General features: G+C 41.6%; 1 protein-coding gene and 1 long non-coding RNA gene across 3 annotated transcripts in view; one reads left to right on the top strand and one right to left on the bottom strand.

Annotated features, from left to right (window-relative positions):
- STIM1 (stromal interaction molecule 1) overlaps positions 1–27,446 on the bottom strand; it is a 182,481-nt gene that overhangs the window by 135,063 nt on the left and 19,972 nt on the right. The gene's annotated exons all lie outside the window — the stretch shown is intronic.
- LOC124506414 (uncharacterized) lies at positions 1,884–23,793 on the top strand. The gene is made up of 4 exons (XR_006960752.1): positions 1,884–1,911; positions 6,104–6,246; positions 16,847–16,948; positions 23,573–23,793. It is a non-coding gene; the product is annotated as an uncharacterized LOC124506414 (long non-coding RNA).

Below are 27,446 nucleotides of genomic sequence, written 5' to 3'. Positions count from 1 at the left end.
CACTGGCTCCACCTCTAACTGCCTGAATGTTTAACTTGTCTATTTTCACATGGAAAATGGTGACTATACTGTACTTACTTCTGGGAGTTGTGGTTAGCGTTAGAATTCTGTTCGATGTTTCTAGAAAAATGCCTAGCGTCCAAAGGTTACTCAATATATGGTGCTACGTTAATTATTATTAACATCAAGGTCCCCCGTGTCTATCCCACACTCTTTCTTGTGATGCAGGCTTCAACACAGTACCACAGTATAGGGTTCCCACAGTAACTTGAAGCTCTGAGAGAGGCACGGCACCTTCACTGGCTGCATTTCTCTCTCTCCTCCCTCAACCTGCACCAGCTCAGCTCCCCACTCTACTCTGCCAACTTTGAAAAAACAAAATCTTTGAACCTGCCTTCCCTGGTTCCTCATCATCTTCTTTCCTTCCTTCCCTTACCACTATATTTCTCAAACAAAAAGTCAATACTTGCTGCCTCTGTATCTTCACCTCCTACTCCCTCCCCAAGCCACGGGCGGTCTAGCGTCTAGCTTCCGTCCCCACCCCACTACTGAAACTGCCGTCACCAGGTCACCAATGACTCAGTAGCTTCATTTCAGGACTCACCCTCCTTGTTCTCTGCTTTGATAGACACTTACCCTCTTTTAGAAATCTTTCCATTCCTGGCTTCCCAGACAGAACTTTCTCCTACCTCTCTGATTCCTACTCCTCAGACTCCTTCCCTGGTGTTTCTGTCTACACATATCAGAGTTCCCCAGGGCTCTATCCTCAACCTCCATCTTTTCCCCACTTTATGTATTTTATCAGGTGATTTCATCTCTTTCTGATGGCTTCCACTCTCACTTAGAAGTCATTCTCATAGCTATGTTTCTACCTCTTGCAGGAGCTCCAAAACTCCCATCTTCTCTCCCTGGTAGCCAGTGTCACCCACAGGCATCTCAAAACCAACATTAACTCCCCACACCACTCTCCAGCCTGTATTTCCATGTGTGAATGGCATCACACTAATACCCAATCACCTAACATTTCCTTGCCCTTCACTCACAAAATTTCAATCCCCATGACCGCTGCCCTTGTTCCAGCCTCACCATTTGCAACTGCTTCTTTGCCTCTAGTTTATCCATTCTCAGCCTCCTGAGCACAGGTATCAAAGAGCTTTTTCTAGAACACCACTCTGACCATGTCACTCTGCATCTTAAACATCTATGGTAAAGCTCAACTCCAGTAGGATGTAAGCTCTTTGCCATTCAGAATCCCTCCCAAGCAGCCCAACAACTCACCATTCCCTGAACACTCAATGTACTTCCTCACACTGCCTAGTACATTTCTGGTCATTCTTAAAGATCCACCTTAAACATCTCTGAACCCTTCCCTGACTCCCTCTTGCTAAGCATTTAGACTCTCCTTCCTTTCTCCCACTACATCATCTATGTTCCTCTACTGTAGCACCTGTGACACTGTATGGAGTGTACTTGCTTATATGCTTATCTTCTCAGTAATCTGTGGATTGCTCAAGGACTAGGACTATGTCTGTCACATCTCTGTAACTCAGCCCACTTGCCCAGTCTCTCAAGATAAACAAGCAGACTGATATCAACCATGACTATCCCCCTATCAGGAGTGCAGACTCTAGTGGCAACAGGAAGTCTTAATATTTCCCCTTTTGCAAATGCTTCCAGATGCTGCTTGGACTCTGACCCCAAAGGAGGTATTTCTGACCTGATCCCGGGGCCCTTCTGCCTGGAACAGCCTGTTCAATAGGGATAGGAGAGTTTCCTGTAGATTAAAATTCTTTACAAAATGATTTCTAAAATGGGCTCATTACAAGTAGGGCTGGCCACTGCCAGATTCACCTCAGGAAGTCATGTGTGAAATATCTTCAAGACCTTTACATACTTCCAAAAGTAAGTAAGGTAAGTACTACAACAACCTATGGCTAACCTTCTTGCCTTCAGTTCCACCCCTCCTTGGGAAACTGCCTTGCACCACACTACTTGCAACAAGTGGCTTCACTAGCCAGAAATCTATGATGGCTTCTCACTGCCTAAAGCTGCAGAGCATGGTGATTAAGAACAAGGACCCTGGAAACATATCATCCAGGCCTGAATCCTAACCCCACTGCTTATTAACCATGTGAGTGTGAGCAAGTTATTTAAGTTCTCTGGGCCTCTGTTTTCTCACCTTTATAATAAGAAAACAATAGTACCTACCCTCTTAGGATTGGTATAGAGATTAAATACCCTAATAATAATAATTAAATAATAAAAATTTAAATAAGCTTACCATTAGAAATGCTAATAACAGTGCCTGGTTTGGGGACCTGGGTGGGTAAGCATCCAACTCTTGGTTTTGGCTCAGGTCATGATCTCACAGTTCGTGAAATCTAGCCCCACCTCGGGCTTTGCACTGACAGCACAGAGCCTGCTTGGGGTTCTCTCTCCCCCTCCCTCTCTGCCCCTTCCCTGCTCATGCACGCGCGCTCGCTCTCTCTCTCTCTCTCTCTCTCAAAATAAGTAAGTAAATTTTAAAAAATAAATGCAATATTAAAAATAAATAAATAAACAGTGTCTGGCTTGTGGTAAGAACTTGGTAAACTATATATAAACATATTCAGGTTTCAAGTCCCACTGTCATTCATAGCCCAAGACAAGAACTGTTGCCCTGACCCATTTTATATGCTACAACTCACCAATTCCCAATTCTTTTAACTTCTGACTTCATCACTTATGATTCTTTGCCTCTACCCACAATATCAATCTCCATCTCCCCAGGCCCTCCCTCTGTCCTTAGCTGCAAATTCTCTCTGGCAGTGCTACCTGCAGCTGCCCGGAAAACACTCCCTCAGCAGAGTGGCCGTGGGTGACGCCACACCTAAGAGCAATACAGGATAACACCTTCACCTGAGCACTCTTATCTATGCTCACTCCTACCGACACTCAGGTCATTTTTACAATCCAAGTGCCTCCCTGAACTTGTGCAGTATGTAAACCTTAAACAGAGCTTTAGAGACTAGTTAAGTCACACCATTTCCAGGAAGCCTGCTAAACTACAGTGATCCTCAACTACTAAAGTCTTAATCTGTAACATGTACTTCCCCACTCACATCATCTCTACTAGATGAAGTTTCACAAGGCAGTGTCTGGCTTTCCATCACTACATGTCCATTATCCTAGAACAGTGATATATTAAATGTTTAATAAATATTTACTAAATGTACTTAATCTAATGCAACTTCTTCATCCTTAAATTAGAAAACTAGGGTTGAGAAAATCGAAGTACCTCAGTCAAAGCACAGTGAGGACTGGAACCCAGAACTCTATAAGACTGAAATTACTGAATGCAATCCACCCCCAACCCTCTTCTGGGCCAGCTGCAATTCACAAAAGAGCAGATAGATAGTTCCCTGATTGAACTGAGCGTTGTTCCCTCAAAGAAGAGCATTTATCTTCCCCTCCAGAAGCAAAAGACTATGCCATCTGTAGAGGCTCGATTAGCTAAATCTCCCATTGATTCTGGGACATAACCAAGGACTGGTGGATTACCCAAGATCCAGCTCTCTGTAGCAACAACCCAGTCTGTGAAAAGAAGGGTAGCTCTAAGACCAAAGGACAGGTTGCCATTCTACTTTTCCAAGCCCTACTAACAGAAAAACAGGAAGCCACTTTGTGTACTTGATTAGAAGTGTTCCGTAGAACACTAGTGTGTTGTGTAATGTCAATAGATGGGGGTTTTGAGGGGGGAGGGAGGCCAGTAGTGGGGAGGGGGTCGAGATTCTGTAACCAAAAAAAAAATGTAGGAAGGGCACCTGGCTGGCTCAGTCCATAGAGCATATGACTTTTGATCCAGGGTCATGAGTTTAAGCTTAAAAAAAATGTAGGAAACCCTGCATACCTTTCCTTATCATATTAAAGCCTCCAGCTTTTCCAAATTTGATCTCAAAGGTCTTTCAGAATACCTATTTTCTTTTCATACAATAGTGATATTCTGAAGAACATTTACTTTATTTTTTACGTTTTTTTTTGAAGAACGCTTATTTTATTTTTTGAGAGAGAAAGAAAGCACGTGCACACATGCAGGGGAGGGGCAGAGGGAGATGGGAAGTGGGAGGGCAGGGAGCAAAGAGAATCTTAAGCAGGCTCCACACCCAGCATGGAATCTGATGAGGGGCTCCATCCCACCACGGTGAGATCATGACCTGAGCTGAAATCAGGAGTCAGACGCTTAACTAACTGAGCCACCCAGGTGCCCGTGAAGAACACTTATTTGAAAATGTACATTTTATAATGAGCACTTATCTATACAAATGTATACAGGTACTGTTATTGCAAACAGGTATATTGCAAATGTATACAGGTACTGTTCCCCAAATGGACAGGACCCTAAAGTAGGAAAGAGTGCCTGTACTACTTGGAGTACTAAAATCACATTACTTTCTCCAGCACAATAAGCTTTGGGAGAAAGTTAACCTAGATTCAGATCTGTCTGCTAACTTTAAAGCCTGTGTCTTTCTATCATTATACTATTATATTCCTTGACAGTTGTTTATTCTAAAAAAAGAATCCTTACTGGGCTGCAGATGCAATGCTAGGTACAAGGGATACAAGGAAGTATGAGATTTAGTAATCTCTGCCCTCATAGAACTCATAATTTGGTAAGGCTCATTGCTATGATAGAGGGAATGGGAACATAGGAATAGCTAGAGGGAAAGGAGGTGATGGAAGCTTGAGGAGCATGCTAATATGGTCGGGGAAGTTGCCAGGAAAGGCTTCCAAGTGGGTACTTCAGCTAGTCTAGTGATAAAGAAAAGGGGCTCTAGGGGAATAGACCTAGTTTCTAAAGGAGGCCTGCTTCTGGCCTATCCAATGAAGAGGTAGGAGAGGAAAGAGGGGTCTTTATTGGATGTCCTGGGACTGAACAGAGATGCTTTAGGGAGCACAAGCCAGGTTGGGTTACCATCAGATACAAACAGCTGCTCTCCTGGAAACAATTAAATGGCAGTTTTTACTTTGACAGAATCTTAGGCTTCAATGGAATATTCTGAAATGACTTAAATAAACCCCACTTTATTGATAATAAGAGGTCCTAAGATAACCTGGCTTAATTTGTCTCCACTTGAGCTGAATACAGGAGAAACACAGGTTAGACAATGATAACCATAATGGTTGACAATTAATGAGAGCTTATTATGTGTCAGGCAATCTGTTAAATGTTTAACATGAATTATCTCATCTTAATCTTCACAACAGCCCTTTGAGGTAGATAATATGATTATCTCCATGTTATAGATAAGGTAGCAGGCTCAGAGAGGTTAAGCAACTTGACCCAAGTATTACTAGCAAGTGATGGGACCAGGCAGACTGACCCAGGGCCTACGTTCTTCATCACTAGACTAGCTGAGGTACATACTTCTCTAGGAAGCCTCCTCTGACGAATCCTCTACCATGAAAAATTAGAGGCCCCCGAGCTCCCACTGCCTCCTATCCCTCTATCTACTTCTTGCCCCCATTCCCAATAATGTAGCAGTGAACAATCACCAAAATTATGAGTTCCATGAGGAGATTACTGAATATTACACTTTTTAATATCCCTTATACCTAGCACTACATCTGTGGCTCAATAAATATTTTTTCAAATAAACTGGCAAGGAATATAGTATAATGATAGAAAGACAAAGGCTCTAAAGCCAAACAGACTTAGACTTGATTCCAGGCACTGCCACTTTTTACCTATAACCTTGGCCAAGTCACTTCACCAGTCTGGAGTTCAGAGTGGTAAAATTGTTTACCATATAATGTTGTGAGAAAACTAAGCTAAGCACCCTCCACAGTGCCTGGCACATAAAGCTACCCAATATTACTTACCATCCTCCACCTTTCCCTTTGTCCTTCATATGACTGGTAGAAAGACCTCTAGTCTGGGAATCCAGAGTAAAATTAGCTATCATCTTAATTGAGTATTTCTCCTTTCTGAGCTTCAATTTCCTCATCTACAATTCACAGACTATTGGTTCAGAACAAATGAAGTAAAACGTGCTTGAGTGGTTAAAAAGCACTGCTCAGATGGAAGGAATTTTTATCATTCCACCTAACTAGCTTTTAATATCAGCCTTTAACAGCACTACATAGAAGTGTGTTGAAGCTCATGGAAGAAGAGAGGTCTCTCAGAGACCTAAAAGCTATAAAAGGAGGGAGTATTTGCACTGTCACCAGGAGAAGGAGCCAGTCCCACTGAGGATCTGAGGAGCTGAGGTAAGACACTGCCAAATGGCTTTGCTTTAGCAGTCCCTAGCTAATTAAGGCCTTGCTCCCCTGCCCTGTCTGCCTGTGACCTCTGCAAAGGCTAGAGAACACCAAGTGCTCCACAGCAGCTCTGCTCTTGGCCAGAATGACATAAGTTATTGCCGGCCAAGGATCAGCCAAAGCTATTGCAAAGAGGTTCCTGCCCTTGGCCTTCCTTAGAACAGAGCCAAAAACAAGGAGCCATTAGGCTGTCCTGCGGTTATCAGTTTAGGATTCCTTAGAGTCAGCCTTAAACACAGCTACCAAGACCCTGGGCCTGGAACACGTCAGATGGGACAGAAATGAAGCCTAAGCAGGCAGGCCCTTTGGTTAGATCAAAGAGTCCCCTCATGGTATGGAATAAGGAATAAGGATAAGGGACTGTTCCTCCCATTCTCAACTAGAAGTATCTAGTCTTAGATGCTGCCAAGGCCATTTTCAGGCTCTTCTTCTGGCTACACAGGCCCCAGGGACTTAACCACCTCCTTTGTTCATTAAAGCAAAACTCTCATTCCACCCCTTAGGACTCCCTCCCCCAGGTCTGGCTCTAGAGTAAGACAGTCCATCCATTTTACTCTTTAAAAGTTAAAACATGTGGGCTCTTTTTGTTGTGAGGGTTTAACTGTTGAGCTGAGAAAGAATGTAGGCCAAAAACAGCACACACGAGGAAGTAAAGACGGTTTAAAAAGTATTATAAGTTGTTACAGGCACTGTCCCCACTTCAGTTCCTGGTTCCTGTTGTAATTGGTGCTCTTAGAGACCAGTTACAATCCAATAACTTTTAAACTTTATTTTTGAACAGTGTAACTCTCTCTTTCAAATGCAGTTCAAATTAAATCTAATTAGGAGTCTCCATATCTAATTAGATCTCTAACGAAATAATAGATCTAGGTAGAAAACATCAATGGCTCCTAAAATCATCAGGGAAAAGTTGATGGGAAATATTTTAACAAATAGATCAAATTGACAATATCTGAACCCACTCAGCAATCTTAACATTACAAGAAGAGAGAAAACCAGATGTAGTTGGACATCCTTCAAAAAGAAAAGAGGGGCACCTGGGTAACTCAGTCAGCTAAGCATTGGACTCTTGATTTTTGCTCAGGACATAATCTTGCAGTTTATGAGATGGAGCCCCATGTCAGGCTCTGCACTGACAGAGCAGAGCCTGCTTGGGATTCTCTCCCTCTCTCTGTCTCTGCCCCTCCCCTGCTTGTGCGCTCTCTCTCTCTCTCAAAATAAATAAATAAATAAATAAATAAATAAATAAATAAATAAATAAATAAAACTTTTTAAAAAAGTTTTATTTATTTATTTTGAGACAGAGACAGTGCAAGCAGGGGAGGGGCACAGAGAGAGAGAATCCCAAGTAGGCTCCGTGCTGCCAGCACGGAGCCAGATGAGGGGCTCAAATCATGAACCGTAAGATCAAGACCTGATCTGAAACCAAGAGTCAGACGCTCAACCAACTGAGCCACACAGGTGCCCAGTTATAATAAACATTTTTTAAAAAGAAAGAGGGTGTCTGGGGGGGGCTCAGTTGGTTAAGCATCCGACTCTTGATCTTGGCTCAGGTCCTGATCTCACAGATCATGGGTTCAAGCCCCATGTCAGGCTCTACACTGACAGCAAGGAGCCTACTTAGGATTCTCTGTGTTCTCTCTCTCCACCCCTCCCCCACTCATATGCACTCTTTCTCTCAAAAATAAACACTTTTAAAAAGAAAGAAAGAAAGAAAGAAAGAAAGAAAGAAAGAAAGAAAGAAAGAGAAAATAAAGCAAACCTGAATCTGATCAAGGCTCAAGATCCAACTGCCAACTTATAGTACAATACAGAGGACACAGGAACATGTTAAATGCCACTATAGAGAAAGAATCAGCAAAACCCAGAAACTGGGAAAATTTTCAGGACAAATTATTCACTTTCTTCAATAGAGAATTGCAGGGAAAAGAAATAAAATGGGGAGAGGGAGGGAAGCTATGAATTAGAAGAAACTCAAGACTTAGACCAACCAGAAAAAAGAAACGAAAGACATCCAAACTGGAAAAGATATAAAACTGTCACTATTTGCTGGTGACATAATATTACACACATAAAACACTAAAGGCTCCACCAGAAAACTATTAGAACTAATAAATGAATAGGTAAAGTTGCCTATTTGTATCTATTGTATTTCTATATGTTAATAATGAACTACCAGGAAAAAAATTAAGAAAAAATCCCATTTATAATTGTATCAAAAAGAATAAAATACCTAGGAATAAATTTAAAAATAAATTTACCAAGGAGGTAAAAGACCTGTACTGTAAGCCACTGATGAAAGAAATTAAAATTGTTGATTTAAAAAATGGAAAACTGTAAGACATTGATGAAAGAAACTAAAGAAGACACAAATAGGAGCGCCTGGGGGGCTCAGTGGGTTAAGCATCTGACTGTGGCTGAGGTCATGATCTCACAGCTCGTGAGTTCAGGCCCCACTTCTGGCTCTGTGCTGACAGCTCAAAGCCTGGAGCCCACTTCACATTCTGTCTCCCTCGCTCTCTGCCCCTCCCCTACTCACACTCTGTCTCTCGGTCTCAAAAACAAACACTAAAAACAATTAAAAAAAAAAAGAAAAGAAGACACGAATAAATGGGAAAATATACCATATTATTCCATACAAATGGAAAGATATACAATTAAAGTGTGCATACTACCCAAAGCAATCTACAGATTCAGTGCAACCCCTATCAAAATACCCAAGGCATGTTTCACAGAACTAGAACAAATACTCTTAAAATTTGTATGGAACCGGGGCACCTAGGTGACTCAGTTGGTTAATCGTCTGACTCTGCTCAGGTCATGATCTCACAGTTCGTGAGTTCGAGCCCCACGTCGGGCTCTGTGCTGACAGCTCAGGGCCTGAAGCCTGCTTCAGATTCTCTGTCTCCTTCTCTCTCTGCCTCTCACCCACTCACACTCTGTCTCTCTCTCTCAAAAATAAATTAACATTAAAACAAATGTTTTTAATTTGTATGGAACCACAAAAGATTCCAAATAGCCAAAGCAATCTTGAGAAAGAAGAACAAAGCTGAAGGTATCATATTCCCTGATATCAAACTATACTACAAAGCTATAGTAATCAAAACAGTATTGTAATGGCACAAAAATAGGCACATAGATCAATGGAATAGACAGTCCAGAATTAAACCTACATTTATACAGTCAATTGAGCTTCAACAAAGGAGGCAAGGACATACAACATAAAAAAGACAGTCTCTTTAATACGTGGTGTTGGGAATATTGGACAACTACATGGAAAAGAATGAAACTGGAACACTTTCCCACACCATATACAAAAATAAGCTCAAAAGGTTTAAAGACTTAAATATAAGACCAGAACCCATAAAACTAGAAGAATACAGAGGCATAAGCTCTTGGGCATTCATCTGAGCAATTTTCAGGAGGGTTCTGTCTCCTCAGGAAAGGGCAACAAAAGGAAAAATTAAAAAATGGAACTACATCAAACTAAAAAAAGGATTAAAAAAAAGATTTAGATCAACCAATGTATAGATCTTCATTGGACACTGATGTGAACAAATCAACTTAAACACTTACTAGTTGATGATATTAAAGAATTATGTTATATTTTTAAGTGTGATCATTATATTTTGGTAATGTTTTCAAATGTATTATTATTTCTTTATGAAATACATAATAATGTTCACGAATGAAATAATATGCCTAGAATTTGCTTCAAAATAATCCAAAAGGGGATGCCTGGTTGGCTCAGCCGGTTGAGCGTCCAACTTTGGCTCAGTTCATGATCTTGCGGTTTGTGAGTCAAGCCCCACGTCCGGCTCTGTGCTGACAGGTCAGAGCCTGGAGCCTGCTTCAGATTCTGTGTCTCCCTCTCTCTCTCTGCCCCTCTACTGCTCACACTCTGTCTGTCTGTCTCTCTCTCAAAAATAAACATTTAAAATATATATTTTTTAAACATTTTTTTAAATAATCCAAAAGGATGGGAGGGTAAAGATGAAACAGGATTAATAAGATTGGCCTTGAGTACATAATTGTAAATGGGGAGTAATGGGCACATGGGGGTTCATTACACTGCCCTCTCTAGTTCTGTATATGGTTAAAAGTTAACACTAAAGGGGTGCCTGGGTGGCGCAGTCGGTTAAGCGTCCGACTTCAGGTCACGATCTCGCGGTCTGTGAGTTCGAGCCCCGCGTCAGGCTCTGGGCTGATGGCTCAGAGCCTGGAGCCTGTTTCCGATTCTGTGTCTCCCTCTCTCTCTGCCCCTCCCCCGTTCATGCTCTGTCTCTCTCTGTCCCAAAAATAAGTAAACGTTGAAAAAAAAAATTAAAAAAAAAAGTTAACACTAAAAAAGATCTTTTTAAGTTAAAAAATAAGCTCAATATGGAGGGGCTATGGTTGAGACATGTGAGAAAAGCCTAGAGTTCTTCCCAATGACTCACTTCTTCCACAGTGATCCCTGAGGCGGTTTGGGAAGCCTTAGAATACCTAGAACACAGTTTGAAACTAAGGCTGCATTATACGGAATACAGATACCTGAGTAAAAGAACTGGCTTCAAGTCTTGGCTCTGAGCCTTAATAGCAGCGTGACACCTTTAAAGAGTTACCTCTGAGCTTCTTCTTACCCTTGTGCAAATAGGGCTACTTCCCAGGATAGCAACAAGGATCAAATAAAATAAGAAATTTAAATTCTTTGTATTCTAAAAGTATATATGATCATCATTAGGACCACTTAGGAGATAACTTGCCTTTTATTCCTGACACTGAAGTTACTCAACCCCCATCCCACCCCAACCTTCATGCCAATCCCTTCCAATCTTCAGAAAACACATATAAAATTCTGTGAAGACATGAGAGGCAGCAGGAATTAAGGTTCAACTCTGTGGGCAACCACTGTGTGCCTGGCCAGCTATAGTGTGTGTGTGTGTGTGTGTGTGTGTGTGTGTGTGTGTGTGTGTGTAGGGGAGAGAATGTAGGGGGAGGGCAGTAATAAGAAAGTTCCCTAGAGATTACTGAAAATTTACCCTCAGTTTAGGCTCCAGGTCTCTAAATACCGTGTTCGCAAATGACAAAAAATAAAGTACAAGATACTTGTGAAGAAGGCCAACCACTGGAGAAAAAAAGTATTATGTTAATGACAGTTTAACTGCCTATTTCTGACTCAGAAATAATGAAATCCATCCTTTTTATCAACACCTAGATTCTATTTTCCTTCCACAATCCCTCATGTTTTGAATGATTTTGCCTATAAACAAAGTGCACCTATTGAGAAATAATTCAATGTTTTCAGCTGTGTTTATTATCACCACTTTTTCTTTTCAAAATGCTAATCCAGATTTCAACCAACCATATACAATAATCGAGGCTTCATAACAATATCTTGAGATCACACACCTCACTGTCCTGGCTTTGATACTAATGAGCAAGAAAGTGAAAGTAAACATGTAGACATTCAAGCACTGGGCCGTGGGACCAGTTGCTTATTTTGGCTGTATACTTGTGTTCAAGGTCATTCACTCACTGGACAGGTTTATGTCCTATGATGCCATCAACTGCCAGCCAAAGCACCCACCAGCAAGAGAAAACTAGTGTTAATTAAAACCAAAAGCAAAGACACTTTTATCGTAAGTAAATGTACAATTTCCATTAGGCTTACTACTGAAAGCCAACTTCAATTCATTTATTCATTCAAAATTTACTAAGTGTCCCTGTCCAATACCCTATGGTAGACACTAAGGACAAAATGAATAAGACATAGTCCCTGGCCTCAAGGGATTACACAAATACACTCATGGACCCCAAAGTTGCCAGTGACCACAGGCCACCAAAACTGTGCTGGAAGAGGTGACATTTTTATTCCCTTATGAACACAAACAACTTGTGAAAAGGCAACCTGCTTCAAGATGTACTCCCCAAAAGCACAGGCCCTATCTGTAGGTGCAAGCTGTTCCACTACTGGAAAACTCAAGAAAATGGTTTCTAAGATCAAGATCTTTGTCTACAACTCAACAGACATTTACTCAATTTCTGTTTTATCTTTGGGCACTGTGCTACATAACGGATGAGCAAACTGTGGTTCTCGGGCCAAATCTGGCCCAACACATGTCTGCAAACAGTTTACTGGAACACGGTCATGCATGTTCATTTACATGCTGTCTATGGCTGCTTTCCTGCACAACTTGCCGCTTCAACAAAAAAAACATACAGCCCATCAAGCCTAAAATATTTACTAGCTGGTCCCTTAAAGAAAAGGTTTGCCGATCACTATGCCAGACTCTGAATATGCAGAAATATATCTGTATCTTGATCTAGGTGATAGTTACAAGGGTATACACATATGTAAAAATTCCTCAAGCATTTAATTCATTTAATCATATTTATGCCATAACTCAATATTTTTTTAATGAAACAAAGAGTACTCAGTCCCTGCCCTGTAGCAACTCACAATGTGGTAGAAAGCCATGAAAGTAAACAATTGCAGTACAACAGGGATAAGAAGCACAATGAAGAGTTACACTAATTACAGTAATGGCCCCAAAGAGAAAATAGCCTAACTAGGTATGTAAGGCCAAGTCTTCATAGAAGATAATTGAGGTATATCTTGAAGGATGAGTATATATATGCCAAGAGGGCAGCACTAGGGGAAGAAGGATGGAGGTGAAAAGGAGAGGTCATTCCAAGCAGAGAGAACAGCATATACAAAGGCTCAGAAATGCAAAAACAACAACAACAAAACCCCAAAACAATAAAACACAACATGGCTTTGGGAAATGGCAAGTAGCTCACAGAAACACTTAGGTAAGGTGCTAGTGGATCAATGTCAAAAGATGAGACTGGAGCCAGACAAAGGGGTCAGACCATGGAAGGCCTCATGAGGAAGGTCACCACAGATGAGTAGCCATGTAATTTATGGTCTAAACAGGGTTACTGAAGGTAAAAGAGAGACAGAAAAAATAATTGTAAACAAGGACCATCCCAAGAAAATATGATATTTGCCATATTAAAGAACTTGGACTTTAACCTACCAGATAGGACAAGTTAATACAAGATTTTAAAGACAGGAATACCAAGATACATGCTTTAAGAAGAGTGTACTTCATCTATTTATTTCATTTAACCTATACGTACTTACCATGTGCCAGGCACTACTCCTAAGCACTTTACAAATATTGCTTAGTAATCCTTACAACTACATTGTGAGAGAGATACTATTATTATCCTCATTATTCAGATAAAAGGCACAGGCAAATTAAGTAACTTGCCCAAAGTGGCACTGATATGATAAGTGGCAGGGCAGTCGGTCCCAGAGTTTGTGCTATTCCTATTCCATCCCAGGGCCCACTTTGACATTTCCTCAGAGACTCCCAAGCCCTCAAATGGTGTTAGGTCCCTCCGTACTGGGAGCCATACCACTCTGCACTTCTTCACAGCACTCATCATATTTCCAATCATTTGTTTAAAAATCTATCTCCTCAGACTTCAGGCTGTATTACAAAGCTATAATCATCAAGGCAGTATGGTACTGGCACAAAAACAGACACTCAGATCAATGGAACAGAATAGAGAACCCAGAAAGGGACCCACAAATGTATGGCCAACTAATCTTTGACAAAGCAGGAAAGAATATCCAGTGGAATAAAGACAGTCTCTTCGGCAAGTGGTGCTGGGAAAACTGGACAGCGACATGGAGAAGAATGAGCCTGGACCACTTATTTACACCATACACAAAAATAAAGTCAAAATGGATGAAAGCCCTAAACGTAAGACAGGAAGCCATCAAAATCCTCGAGGAGAAAGCAGGTAAAACCTCTTTGACCTTAGCCACAGTAACTTCTTACTCAACATGTCTCCAGAGATAAGGGAAACAAAAGCAAAAATGAACTATTGCAATCTCATCAAAATAAAAAGCTTCTGCACAGTGAAGGAAACAATCAGCAAAACTAAAAAGCAACCAACAGAATGGGAGAAGATATTTGCAAATGACATATCAGATAAAGGGTTAGTATCCAAAATCTATAAAGAACTTATCAAACTCAGGACCCAAAAAACAAATAATCCAGCAAAGAAATGGGCAAAAGACATGAATAGAGACTTCTCATATAATACATCCAGATAGCCAACCGACACATAAAATAATGCTCAACATCACTCCTCATTAGGGAAATACAAATCAAAACTACAATGAGATACCACCTCACACCTGTCAGAATGGCTAACATTAACAACTCAGACAACAACAGATGCTGGCAAGGATGCAGACACAGAGGATCTTTTGCACTGCTGGTGGGAATGCAAACTGCTGCAGCCACCCTGGAAAACAGTACGGAGGTTCCTCACAAAATTAAAAATAGAACTACCCTACGACCCAGCAATTGCACTACTAGGTATTTATCCAAGGGATACACGTATGCTGTGTCAAAGGGGCACATGCACACCAACGTTTATAGCAGCGCTATGGACAATAGCCAAAGTATGGAAAGAGCCCAAATGTCCATCGATGGATGAATAGATAAAGAAGATGTGGTATATATATACAATGGAGTGTTACTCGGCAATCAAAAAGAATGAAATCTTGCCATTCGAAACTACGTGGATGGAACTAGAGGGTGTTATTATGCTAAGCGAAATTAGCCAGTCAGAGAAAGACAAATATATAACTTCACTCATACGAGGACTTTAAGATACAAAACAGTTGAACATACGGGAAGGATAGCAAAAACAGTATAAAAACAGGGAGGGGGACAAAACATAAGAGACTCTTAAATATGGAGAATAAACAGAGGGTTGCTGGAGGGGTTGTGGGAGGGGGATGGGCTAAATGGGTAAGGGGCATTAAGGAAGCTACTCCTGAAATCATTGTTGCATTGTATCTAACTTGGATATAAATTTAAAAAATAAACAACAATAAAAAACCTATCTCCTTCACTGTACTGTAAACTCTGTAAGGTCAGGGTTGAGATTATCTTGTTTACCACTGTCTTCCCACAGCCTGATACATTTATTAGCCCCCAATTTAGAAACAGTATTAATAATAGCTAACATTTATGGAGCACTTACTCCGTCTTAGGCACTGTTCTAAGAGCTTTAAACATATTAATTGATTTAAGAGAAGTTGAGAGAGCTGTTCAAAGGTCACAAAGCTAGCAAAAAATGGAGCCAGGATTCTGGATCTAGCTCAATGTGCTTTACTTTATGCCATGCAACTTTTTTTTAATTGAATAAATAAAAATATTACTTAATAAAATTAGTATCTGTGGTATGTACACAGTACCTGGCACTCAGCATGCATTCCAAAAATAAATAACTCTTTCAGGTGCTAAGGAAGAAACAACCTGTTACCATATCCCCCCCACTCCCAAAGAGGCAGCCTGGCCCATAGAAATATAAGCATATATCCAGATCACTGGGGAGGCAGCATAGTGCAATGTTTAAAAACTTAAGTCTTAGAATTAGAACATGAAATTTCTAATTAGGTTGAGTCCCACTTACACCAATTACTAGATATGTGACCTTAGATTCCTCATTTATAAAATGAGAATAACAATATCTATCTATCTCACTGGCTACTGTGAGGATTAAATAAGGTAAATACATAATTGTACATAGCACAAAAGTACTCAAAGTACATTTTTATCATAACAATTAACATTATGATTTTTATTAACTGTCTGATTAGTCAGTGGTGGACTTAGCTGTAGCTCAGAGTTCCTGTGACCTCCTGCTAGGTTCCTTAGGACCCCACCCCAGCCCAAGTTTTATACCAAAGTTGACTATTTTACAAGTTTTAGAGCTCAAGAGGGTACTGTACATGAACAGAGTGTTTCATGGAGCTTTAGATGTCTGGCCCAATGCCTAAAAAGGTGAATATCTTAAGGGTGGGGTCCTGATCCCATTGCTTAAGCCAGGCCATCCAGAAGCAAATCAGGAAACCACTATCTCTAACTGACGTAGCTGACAATGAAAGACACCACACTAGGAAATATATTTAAATACAATATCCTCTAGGGGCACCTGGGTGGCTCAGTAAGTTGACCAGCTCAGGCTATGATCTTGTCGATCTTGTCGCAGTTCATGAGTTCGGGCCCCACATTGGGCTCCGTGCTGCCAGTACAGAGCCAGGTTGGGATTGTTTCTCTCATTCTCTCTCTGCCCCTCATCTACTTGCACTCCCTCTCTCTCAAAATAAATAAATTTAAAAAAAGGGGGGGGGAATACAATATCTTCTTGAGCTTATGAGACTTCAGCCAAAGCCTTACTGTCAGGCTGGAAATGCTCATTTAGTCCAAGAGCCTGGCCAACAGAAGCCAAGAGCTTCTGTCACTGCTGGATCTAACAGTGGTGACAGAGAAAAGTTTTAGAATTTTGAGGTGCCATAAAATACTCTCTGTGATAACCTTAATTCAAAGCCTCCTAGATGCCCAGCCTTATATTAGGTCTGATCACAGAAATCACAGAATTGGGAGAATAAGGTGAATCTCCAGAGATCAACACCTGGATTGGTCCCGGCTTTCAGACTGTAATCTACCTACCTATCATTGGCCTCATTTTACAGATAACACAGCTGAGGTTCGGACTGAGTAAGTGACCCAAGTCTAAGTGGTGGCAAGAAAAACATGAGCACCTAGTCTCAAGGAATAACAATCTTGACAACAAGGTAAGACTCATAAAACCGTCAAAATGCATGTCCAGGTAGTAAGGAAGATTACCATGAGGAGCTGCAGGTATGGAAAAGAAGAACAAGAGCTGAGGTACAGAAGGCCTCCTGGTAGCAGTTCCTGGTCACCATACCCCTCACAAAGTAAAAGGTCCTTCCTCAATTTATGGCTCCTTTTTATGTAGATCCTATAATATCGACTTACCTATCGCCCCCATTAGATGGTAGTTCCTCAAGGTTATGCCCAGTTTCCTATCCTTATCTGTGTTATCAGCTCCCTACTTAGGCATACAGATGCACCTCCTGCCGACTTCAAAAAGACTCAGACTAGCCCTGCTCACCCACACAATACTCAAAACAAGGCAACGTGTGGTCTATTAGGTATCTTCCATGCCAAGATGGAGCGCCTCAAGAAAGAGTCTAGACAATGCTAATAGAAAGTCACTCTGGGGGCACCTGGGTGGCTCAGTTGGTTAAGGTGTCTGACTCTTTAAATTTTTTTTAATGTTTTTATTTATTTTTGAGACAGAGAGAGGCAGAGCATGAGCAGGGGAGGGGCAGAGAGAGAGGGAGACACAGAATCCAAAGCAGGCTCCAGGCTCTGCGCTGTCAGCACAGAGCCCGACACGGGGCTTGAACTCACGGACTGTGAGATCATGACCTGAGCCGAAACCAGATGCTTAACCGACTGAGCCACCCAGGCGCCCCGAGGTGTCTGACTCTTGATTTCAGCTCAGGTCACGATCTCACGGTTTATGGGATTCAGCCCCTCATATAGCTCTGTGCTCACAGCATAGAGCCTGCTTGGAATTCTCTCTCTCCCTCTTTCTCTGCCTCTCTCTCTCTCTCTCCACCACCCCCCCAAAATAATAGACATTAAAAAAATAATAATAAAGTGACTTTTGCCAAGTAATTAACCTCCTATTTGTACTATAAGATATCGACAACAATCATCTCAGAAGGATGTATGAAAAATTAAATGTCTATGAGAGCACTTATACAGTATCTGGCACATAGTAGTCTCCCTTCTCACAAGACTTCTGAGTTCCTATAAAAACTATTTTGATTTTGGTTTTGTTTGTCCTTGGACCAACATTTATTAAATCATAAGTATTTATTTATATGCAGGGTGCTGTGTTAAGTCCTAGGAGTAAGACGATGGTATTGTCTTAGGTATCTCTGATAAAACCTCACCATCTAGCATGGTGCTCACCATAGCTGCCTGGCACACAATAAGCACTCACTAAATAGGGAACTCTCGAGAAGACTACCAGACATGGACCACCATGGGTCACTTGCCAGTAAGCAAGGCTGAGCTATCTGTTCTGTTAGCCCTAGAGACAGGCAGGCACAGAAGACATCAAGTCCTTGGCCAGCATCAGGTATATACATTTAGAGAGACCCTCCTGTAGTAGGGCCTGGCCATCTCAATAACCATAAAAATACAAGAAGGATCCAGATGAGTTCCTCAAAACTGCTTTAGAGACCATATGGCAATGTTCCAAACTATACCGCATCTCCATTTAGGACCTGGGTTGTAATATTAAACTGAACACCCACCTTCACATGTCCTACACTCCCCATTGAGAGGAAATGAAAATGCTTCTTCCTTTTAACATTGAGCGTTTGGAAAAGCTGACCTCCCAGGAAATGGCTGGGTCCATATCCTGGCAAATAGGATCTGGCAAAAGCTTGAACCCTACAAAAGCATCTCAATCATTCCACCTTGCTGGGCTCCAGGGCTGAAAATAGCCCCAAATGAAAAACAAGCTGTGCAGACTACTTATCCAGTTTCATAGCAAAGGCAGGCTTTAAGCTGGCTGAAGAGGACAAACCCCTCACTCCTTAACTCGAGCAGGGCTACAAGCCTCACCTGTTTCCGGCCCCATAGCAACTGGCATTGCTCTGGCACCTCTCAGGCTTCATCTTTCCAAAACAGCAGTAGAACAAGTGCAAGACAGGGAAGGGCCTTCCACAGTCAGCCTAGCATTGCTTCAAAGGGTGGCAGGGAAAGCGCTATTCCTGGACATAGACCCTTTATTCCTCCTCAAACCTGAGGGCAAAATGAGAGGCCCACATCTGACAAAGAAGCATTCTGTACCTCTACTTCCCCTTCTGGCAATGACCTAAAGAGGTTCCTCTATCAAGGCCCTATCTCAATGCCTGCTCAAGGGTAGCCTTACCTAATCCCAAATCAGAGTCCGTCGGTCTGCAGTCTTACACACCGAGTCCATCCCTATCTATTGCACACCCTGATCCATACCATTAGAGTCAACTGTTTCCAGCTCTGTGTACCCCAAAACATTAAGCACTTCTAAAGGCAGGGCCCAAGTCTCATAATGCCTATGTCTCCAGCTTTGTCCGGTACCAGGGCAGCTTTAGAGCAGGTCCTCAAAGGTCTGTTTGTTGCAGAGTGAAAGTGAGCAGGTACAGAAACAACACAGAAAAAATGTATCCTGCCTTACTCTCCCTGTTGTCCCACACCAAGTACATGCTGCCCTCTGGACTTGGGCCTAAGCTGGATTTCCCAGGCTTCCTCTTATCACCAAGTTTACAGCCATCTCTCCCTCCTCTGACTGTGCACATCCTATCGGAACCACTCCGTGGACCTTTGGTAGCCTAGATGTCTGTTTCACCTCCCGGGTGTATTTGGGAACTTCTTCAGGACAAGGTCAATGGACCAGCCACCTGAGAGTCCACCAATAAGTGTTTACAGAGTTAAAAAAAAAAAAAATCAACTTCCCTTGAGCTTTTGATAGATCATCTTTAAAAAAGATGAGAAAAAAAAAATGTCACTGGCATCTCTTACCTGGTTTTACCTGGTTTGCTCCCACAGGCTTAGATTATCTCTCTCCCTATCCTCTACTGGTTCCCAGGGAATTATCCATGAAGCATTCAGGGCAAATGGTTCAGCACCTATATTTGGATCTACAACTGTGTGATACTCAAGATGTCATCAGAACAGAGATGACAGCTCATTCTTCACATCCCACATCTTTCAGACTATAGGGAGTGATTCATCCATACTTACCCCAGCTAAAGACACGAAAAGTCCCTTGAACCAAAGCAGGACAATGTTGTATCCTCTACCTAGCCACTGGTGGGTCCATGCCTAAAATCATGTTCAGGCTCACATTTAAAACTGGGAATGGGCTCCTAAATCCTCACCTTTGGGCTGAAGTCCTGGGGAAAGACTTCCAATCAGAAAGAAAATAAATGATAACTTTCTACAACCATGTTAAAAACAACAGCTTTTAGCAAATCTAAGTTTTGTTTTTATTGAGATATAATTTGCATACCATACAATTCACCCTTTTAAAGTGTACAATTCAGTGGCTTTTAGCATATCCACAAAGTTATACAGCCATCACCACAATCTAATTTCAGAACATTTTCATCACCCTAAAAATAAACCCCATACCCATTAGCAGTCACTCCACATAACCCCTTCCCCCAACCCCTGGCAACTATGAATCTACTTTCTGTCTCTACAGATTTGCGTATTCTGGACATTTTCATAAATGGAATCACATAATATGTTGCCTTTCACTTAGCATAAATTTTCAAGGTTTATCCATGTTGTAGCATGTATCAGTACTTTGTTCCATTTTATGGCTGAATAATATTCCACCATATGGATATATCACATTTTGTTTATTCATCACTCAGTGGACATTTGAGTTGTCTCCACTTTTTGGCTACCATAAATAATGCTACTATGAACATTCATGTACAATACCTAGGGACTTCCAGGTGTTGAAAACATCTGGCTGGCTCCCATACTGCTCATTCATTCTCTTGACTTAGAAAACGTAGAGCCAAGCATCATGCTACTCACCATTTAAGAAAGCATTTTTTGGGTGCCTGGGTAGTTCAGTCAGTTAAGTGTCTGTCTCTTGATTTCAGTTCAGGTCATGATCTTACAGTTTCGTGGGTTCGAGCCCCGTATCGGGCTCTGTGCACTGATGGCCAAGACTACTTGGGATTCTCCCTCTCTCCCTCTCTCTGCCCCTCCCCCATTCATGTGCTCTCGCGCACTCTCTCTCTCTCAAAATAAAGAAATAAACTTTAACAAATTTTTTTAAAAAAACATTAAAAAGAGAAGCTTTCTTTGACCATCCTACCTAAGATAGCACCCCCATCACTCTGTAACACGTTGTCCTGTTTTATTTTGTTTTCTAGAACTTACTATTACATGAAACTATATTACATGTCTACTTATTTATTGCCTATCCTCCTACTTGAATATAAGACAACAGAAACTATTATTCTTATTGTCCACTGCATATCAAGTACCTAACAGAGTACCTGGCACAGAGTAAGGTCTTAATACTATATGAATGAATAAATGGTACAGCTCCCAACTCATCCCCTCTATACCATTTCTGCCAAGCAAACCTCCACTCTACACTCAAAACTCCAGTCTATGCTTGTTTCATTCAGCATTTATTAACATCCACTATACGCCAAGCCATTTAGATGATAAGGACAGAAATAAATCAAAATATAATCCCTGACTCTAGAAATACAACCTAGTGGTTTGAAGCAAACAATAAAAAAAGTATACCATTATAGAGATATTCATAGTCAAGAGCACCTAACTAGTGGAATAAGGAGGAGAAAGGGGTTAATATAGCTTCTCAGAGGAGGTACCAGTTGATCTGAGCCTGGAAGAACAATTATAATTTCAGCCACCAGAATAAGGGAAGGATATTCCAGACAAAAGAAAAAGTATGATCACAGGCTGAGAGACATAAAAGATCTAGGTATATATAAAGATGAGCGAGTGATTTTTATATATACATTTTTTTTATTATTTTTTAATTTACATCCAGGTTAGTTAAGGGGCATGTGCTCCTTCGAAACATAGTTAGCGTATAGTGCAACAATGATTTCAGGAGTAGATTTCTTAATACCCCTTACCCATTTAGCCCATCCCCCCAACCACAACCCCTCCAGCAACCTTCTGTTTATTCTTATTTAAGAGTCTCTTATGTTTTGTCCCCCTCCCTGTTTTTATACTGTTTTTGCTATCCTTCCCGTATGTTCAACTGTTTTGTATCTTAAAGTCCTCACATGGGTGAAGTCATATATTTGTCTTTCTCTGACTGGCTAATTTCGCTTAGCATAACACCCTCTAGTTCCATCCATGTAGTTGCGAATGGCAAGATTTCGTTCTTTTTGATTGCTGAGTAATACTCCATTGTATATATATACCACATCTTCTTTATCTATTCATCCATCGATGGACATTTGGGCTCTTTCCATACTTTGGCTATTGTCCATAGCGCTGCTATAAACGTTGGGTGCATGTGCCCCTTTGACACAGCATACCTGTATCCCTTAGATAAACACCTAGTAATGCAATTGCTGGGTCATAGGGTAGTTCTATTTTTAATCTTTTGAGGAACCTCCGTACTGTTTTCCAGAGTGGCTGCAGCAGTTTGCATTCCCACCAGCAGTGCAAAAGATCCTCTGTGTCTGCATCCTCGCCAGCATCTGTTGTTGTCTGAGTTGTTAATGTTAGCCATTCTGACAGGTGTGAGGTGGTATCTCATTGTAGTTTTGATTTGTATTTCCCTGATGAGGAGTGATGTTGAGCATTTTCTCATGTGTCAGTTGGCCATCTGGATGTAAAGCCAAGTGAGTGATTTTTGAGTCAAGGAAGGTTTGCCCCAAAAGAATGTTTCTTGGGGTGTCTGGGTAGCACAGTCAGTTAAGCATCCAACCTCGGCTCAGGTCATGATCTCACAGTTTGTGAGTTCAAGCCCCATGTCAGGCTCTATGCTGACAGCTCAGAGCCTGGAGCCTACTTCAAATTCTGTGTCTCCCTCTCTCTTCCCCTCCCTGCTCACTCACCCGTGTGCTCTCTCTCTCTCACAAAAATAAATAAACATAAAACAACAACAACAATAAAACAATAAAAAACAACAACAAAAAAGAACATTTCTTAATTTTTTAATTATTTTATTTTTGAGAGAGAGAGAGAGACACAGAGCACGAGCAAGGGAGGGGCAGAAAGAGAAGGAGACACAGAATCTGAAGCAGGCTCCAGGCTCTGAGCTGTCAGCACAGAGCCTGATGCAGGGTTCAACCCCATGGACCGTGAGATCATGACCCAAGCTGAAGTTGGACATTTAACTGACTGAGCCACCCAGGCGCCCCACAAAATAATGCTTTTTAAAAAAATGGATGTCCAGTGTTCAGAATATAACAAGAACTCTTATAATTTGTATTAGTTAGGGTTCTCCAGAGAAACATAACTAATAGGTACAGAGAGAGAGCAAGAGTGAGATACACACACACACACACATACACACACACACACACACACACACAGATAGATAGATACCAGAGGAAATTTATTACAGGAATTGGTTCACATGGTTATGGAGGCCAAAAAGTCCCACCATCTGCCATCTGCAGAGAATCAGGAAAGCTGCTGGTGTGATTCAGACCAAGTCCAGAGGCCTGGGCAGAGTGACAGGGTGATGGTATAAGTCCTAGCCCAAGTCTAAGTGCCTGAGAATGAGCAGGTCCGATGTACAAAAGTAGGAGACAATGGATATCTCAGCTCCAGCAATGAGAACAAGTTCATCCTCCTCCCCTTTTTGTTCTATTCAGGCCCTCAGAAGATTGGATGATGCCCACTGATACTGGTGAGAATGGTCTCCTTTACTCAGTCTACTGATCCACAATCTCTTCTGAAGACATCCTCACAGACACACCCAGAAATAATGTTGCATCAGCTATCTCGGCATCTTTTAGTCCAGCCCACATAAAATTAACCATTACACAATTCGACCAAAGACAAAACCCAATTAAAAAATGGACAAGGAATTTGAATAGGCATTTCTCCAAAGATGATATACAAATAGCCAAGAAGCAGAGGAAAAGACAACATCATTAGTCATCAGACAAATGCAAATCAAAACCACAGTAAGATACCACTTGACACCCACCTGGATGGCTATAATAATAAAAAAAAAAAAGCTAGAAAATAACAAATGTGAAAATGTGGAGAAATTGGACCCCTTGCACATTGCTGGAGGGAGTGTAAAGCAGTACAGCTACTTTGGAAAACAGTTTGGCAGTTCCTCAAAAACTTAAACATGAAATTACCATATGACCCAGCAATTCTACTCCTAGAATATACCCCAAAGAATTGAAAACAGGTACTTAAACAACTACATGTATACACATGTTCACAGCAGCACTACTGACAACAGCCAAAAGACGGAAACAGCCAGTCAGGGTGCCTGGGTGGCTCAGTGGGTTAAGTGTCTCCCTTCAGCTCAGGTCACAATCTGGCTGTTTGTGAGTTTGAGCCCCGCGTCGGGCTCTGTGTTAACAGCTCAAAGCCTGGAGCCTGCTTCAGATTCTGTGTCTCCCTCTTTCTCTGCCTCATCTCCACTCATGCTCTCTTTCTCAAAAATAAATAGACACCAAAAAAAAAAAAAAAAAGACGGTAACAGGTATCCACCGAGAGATGAGTAAACAAACTGTGGTACATACATACAATGGAATCTTAGCTACCCATAAAAAGGAATGGAGTACTGCTTCATTATACATGCTACATGCTATAACACAAATGAACCTCCAGAATATTATGCTAAGCGAAAAAAAGCCAGACACAAAAGGTAACATTTATCATGATTCCATTCATATGAAATATCCAGACCAGGTAAATCCATACAGAAAGAATGCAGATTGGCAGCCACCAGGTGAAGTAGAGCAACTGCTTCACAAGTATGGGATCCCTTTGGGGCATGAAAATGGTTTGGAACTAGACAGAGATGGTGGTTACACACCATTGTAAATGGGCTAAATGCCACTGAGTTGTAGATGTGTATGGTTAATTTTATGTTATGTGAATTTCACCTCAATTAAAAAGAAAAAACAAAGATGAATGGCCCATATGGTACATTATGTGGTACTACTAAGGGCCATTATGTGGCCCTTAAATACATTCTCACAATAGCCATAAAGCTCATAAAGATTAATGGTTTCTCCAGGGCCATGAGGCTAATAAACAATAGCAAAGCCAGATTTTAAACTCTAATCTGCCTGCTCCCAAAGTTCATGCCATTGTCACAACATGAAATTGTCCAGCATCATACATCCTTCCCTATTTCTTGAATGTCTATGAGAGAATGTTCTGACCACTCAAAATAAACCAGTTCTTCTCCGTTTAACATTAATCCTGGCAGCCACAGGGTCAAAACCTCTCTCAGACAGTAGCAACCTCTGAGACACCACTGAGAAGTACCTGAGACTGCTATCTGGCCTACTCCATCATTCTCCAGGTCACCAAGCAAGCCTCCTGAAAACCCAAATGTAGATGTTCTGCCTTAGATGGCCCTTGAAGGTAGGGTTCCAGGAAATGCGAGGGAAAAATACTAATGTGGAAGGCATGGCAAATAAAACACTAAGCCAGAAATCAGTAGACCTGAGACATAGTCTCAGTTCTGCCCCTAATTAGTTATATGACCTTGAGAAGTTACCTGCCTTCTTTGCATTTGTTTTTTCTGCTATAGTACAGAAATAATAATCCCCTACTATCACATCTCACAGATTTGCTATGGGTGTGATGAGCAAAAAGATGCATCTTCAACAGAAGGGTGCTTTGTAAAGTGCAAAGCACAAACCAACTGCGGAGTCATGATGATATGATTACCACTAGCTGGTTGGAGAGAAGATTAATGTCCATGAAACAATTATAAGGTGAAACAGCAGATAATTAGGTGCCTAATTATAGGATACAGATCTGGAAGATTATAGTCTCGAAAGGGGAAGTCTCTGGGATTCTTCAGAGAAACTGTATAGAAAAGAATGGACAGGACTGAAGGATGATGGCAGAATAAGTGTGTAGCCAGGGCAAAGGGGGTGAAGCAGCAGGACAGCAGCGGTGCTGGATCAGATGCTGTGTGCTGGGAGGGCAGGGAGGACACAGTGGGTAGTTAGGTAAGGCCAGACTGTGGAGAGAAGACAGTCAGGCCAAGGGCAGGATGCAGCTGGCCACAGGGAGCAATAGGAGAGAGTAGAGCTGGATTTCACAGCAAACACTTACTGAGCACTAACAATGTGGCAGGCACTATCATACCTTATGGAGATACTGGGAGAGATAAAGACATGAACCGTGCTTTCATGACTGTGCACTGGTGTCCTAGCTCTTCTGTCTGCAGTGACGTGAACATCAAGGAACAAGCTTTATAATCACAGGAGTCTGGATTCAAATCCCTGCACTGCTATTGCTAGATGAGTGGCGTTCACGAAGTAACCAAAGCTAATTTCCACTTTCCTCATTTGCAATACAGAAATAATAAGAATCTTTCATAGGATGGTAGTGAGTACTAAATTATATAAAGTACATTAAAGAAAGAGAATTGGTGTGTGCCTTCCCAACGTACAACAGATGATATCTATTACCATTATCATTTACTGCCACTGTGACCTTGAAAAGTTGCTTACCCTCTCTGGGCTTCACTTTCCCTCATCAGTAAACTTCACAAGCTTGTTGTGAAGATTAAAGGAAATAACTGATCTAAAGCACCTAGCAGGAGGCATCAGCTCAGCAAAGTTCCCTTTTCTTCCCTTATCTCCTTTCCTTAACCCTCCCCCCTTTCCCTTTTCTCAGGCCCACATTTGAGATCTCCCTTGTGACAATGCTCAGCTCCAGAAGGAGGGCACTAAGGACATAGCTAGGGCACGTGCTGACTCTAGAAGTCAGCAGGCTCACTGAACCCCCAAACTAACTTACCCAGTGCCTGACCACTCCCATCCGGGAAGATACTCTTTACCCACTTCTTGCCAAGTGGCTCCAATTCACAAGCAAGGAGCCCTTTCTACCTGATGGCCTGACAATTTCTCCCAAGAAACCAAACCAGAAGAGAAAGCCCTGAAGTCTAAAATGATGATGAAAGACAGGAGAGTGGTATTTGCAGTGTCTTAAAACCATACGATAAAAGGGAGCATGCTGGGCACCCTTACCTAGGGGCAGATAGATCCCACGGGCATTGTGCACGTATGACAAGAGAAGGCAAACCTGTGGCAATTTCCAAAGGTCCCGGGAATGTCTCAGAACAAGGCCCTCAGCCTGCTGGAGTCACTCAGGCATGAGGAAAAAATTAGGTTTTCACTAGTAAAGGTCAACTCATAAATACCTGATTAACCCAAGCAAACATGCTCTGCTCCAAGTCCTGGGAGAATTTACAACTGATCCAGAACAGAAGTCAAGCTGAGTACACGCTTTCAAAGCTATAACTAACAATTTTCGAGGTGGGGCATGGCGGAGGGGGTGATGGCTGGCTATAAAAGCCTAATCCAAATCAGGTGAGTCCAGACTCTCCAGTGGAAGCTGCTTTTTCTGCAAACAGCCTCTGCATAAACCTGTAGCACCAAAGTTACCTTGCCTTGAGAGATAAGAGCCAGCCTTCCCACCAAGACCATGGGAAATGCAGAGAAGCAAAACATATTAATTCTAACATCCTTGCTCAAT

Source organism: Lynx rufus, unplaced genomic scaffold, assembly GCF_022079265.1.
Source record: "Lynx rufus isolate CCGP_SWC_20201006 ecotype Redwood Valley unplaced genomic scaffold, mLynRuf1.p SCAF_9, whole genome shotgun sequence".
NCBI lineage: Eukaryota > Metazoa > Chordata > Mammalia > Carnivora > Felidae > Lynx > Lynx rufus.
This window is presented reverse-complemented; position numbering and strand designations above follow the sequence as displayed.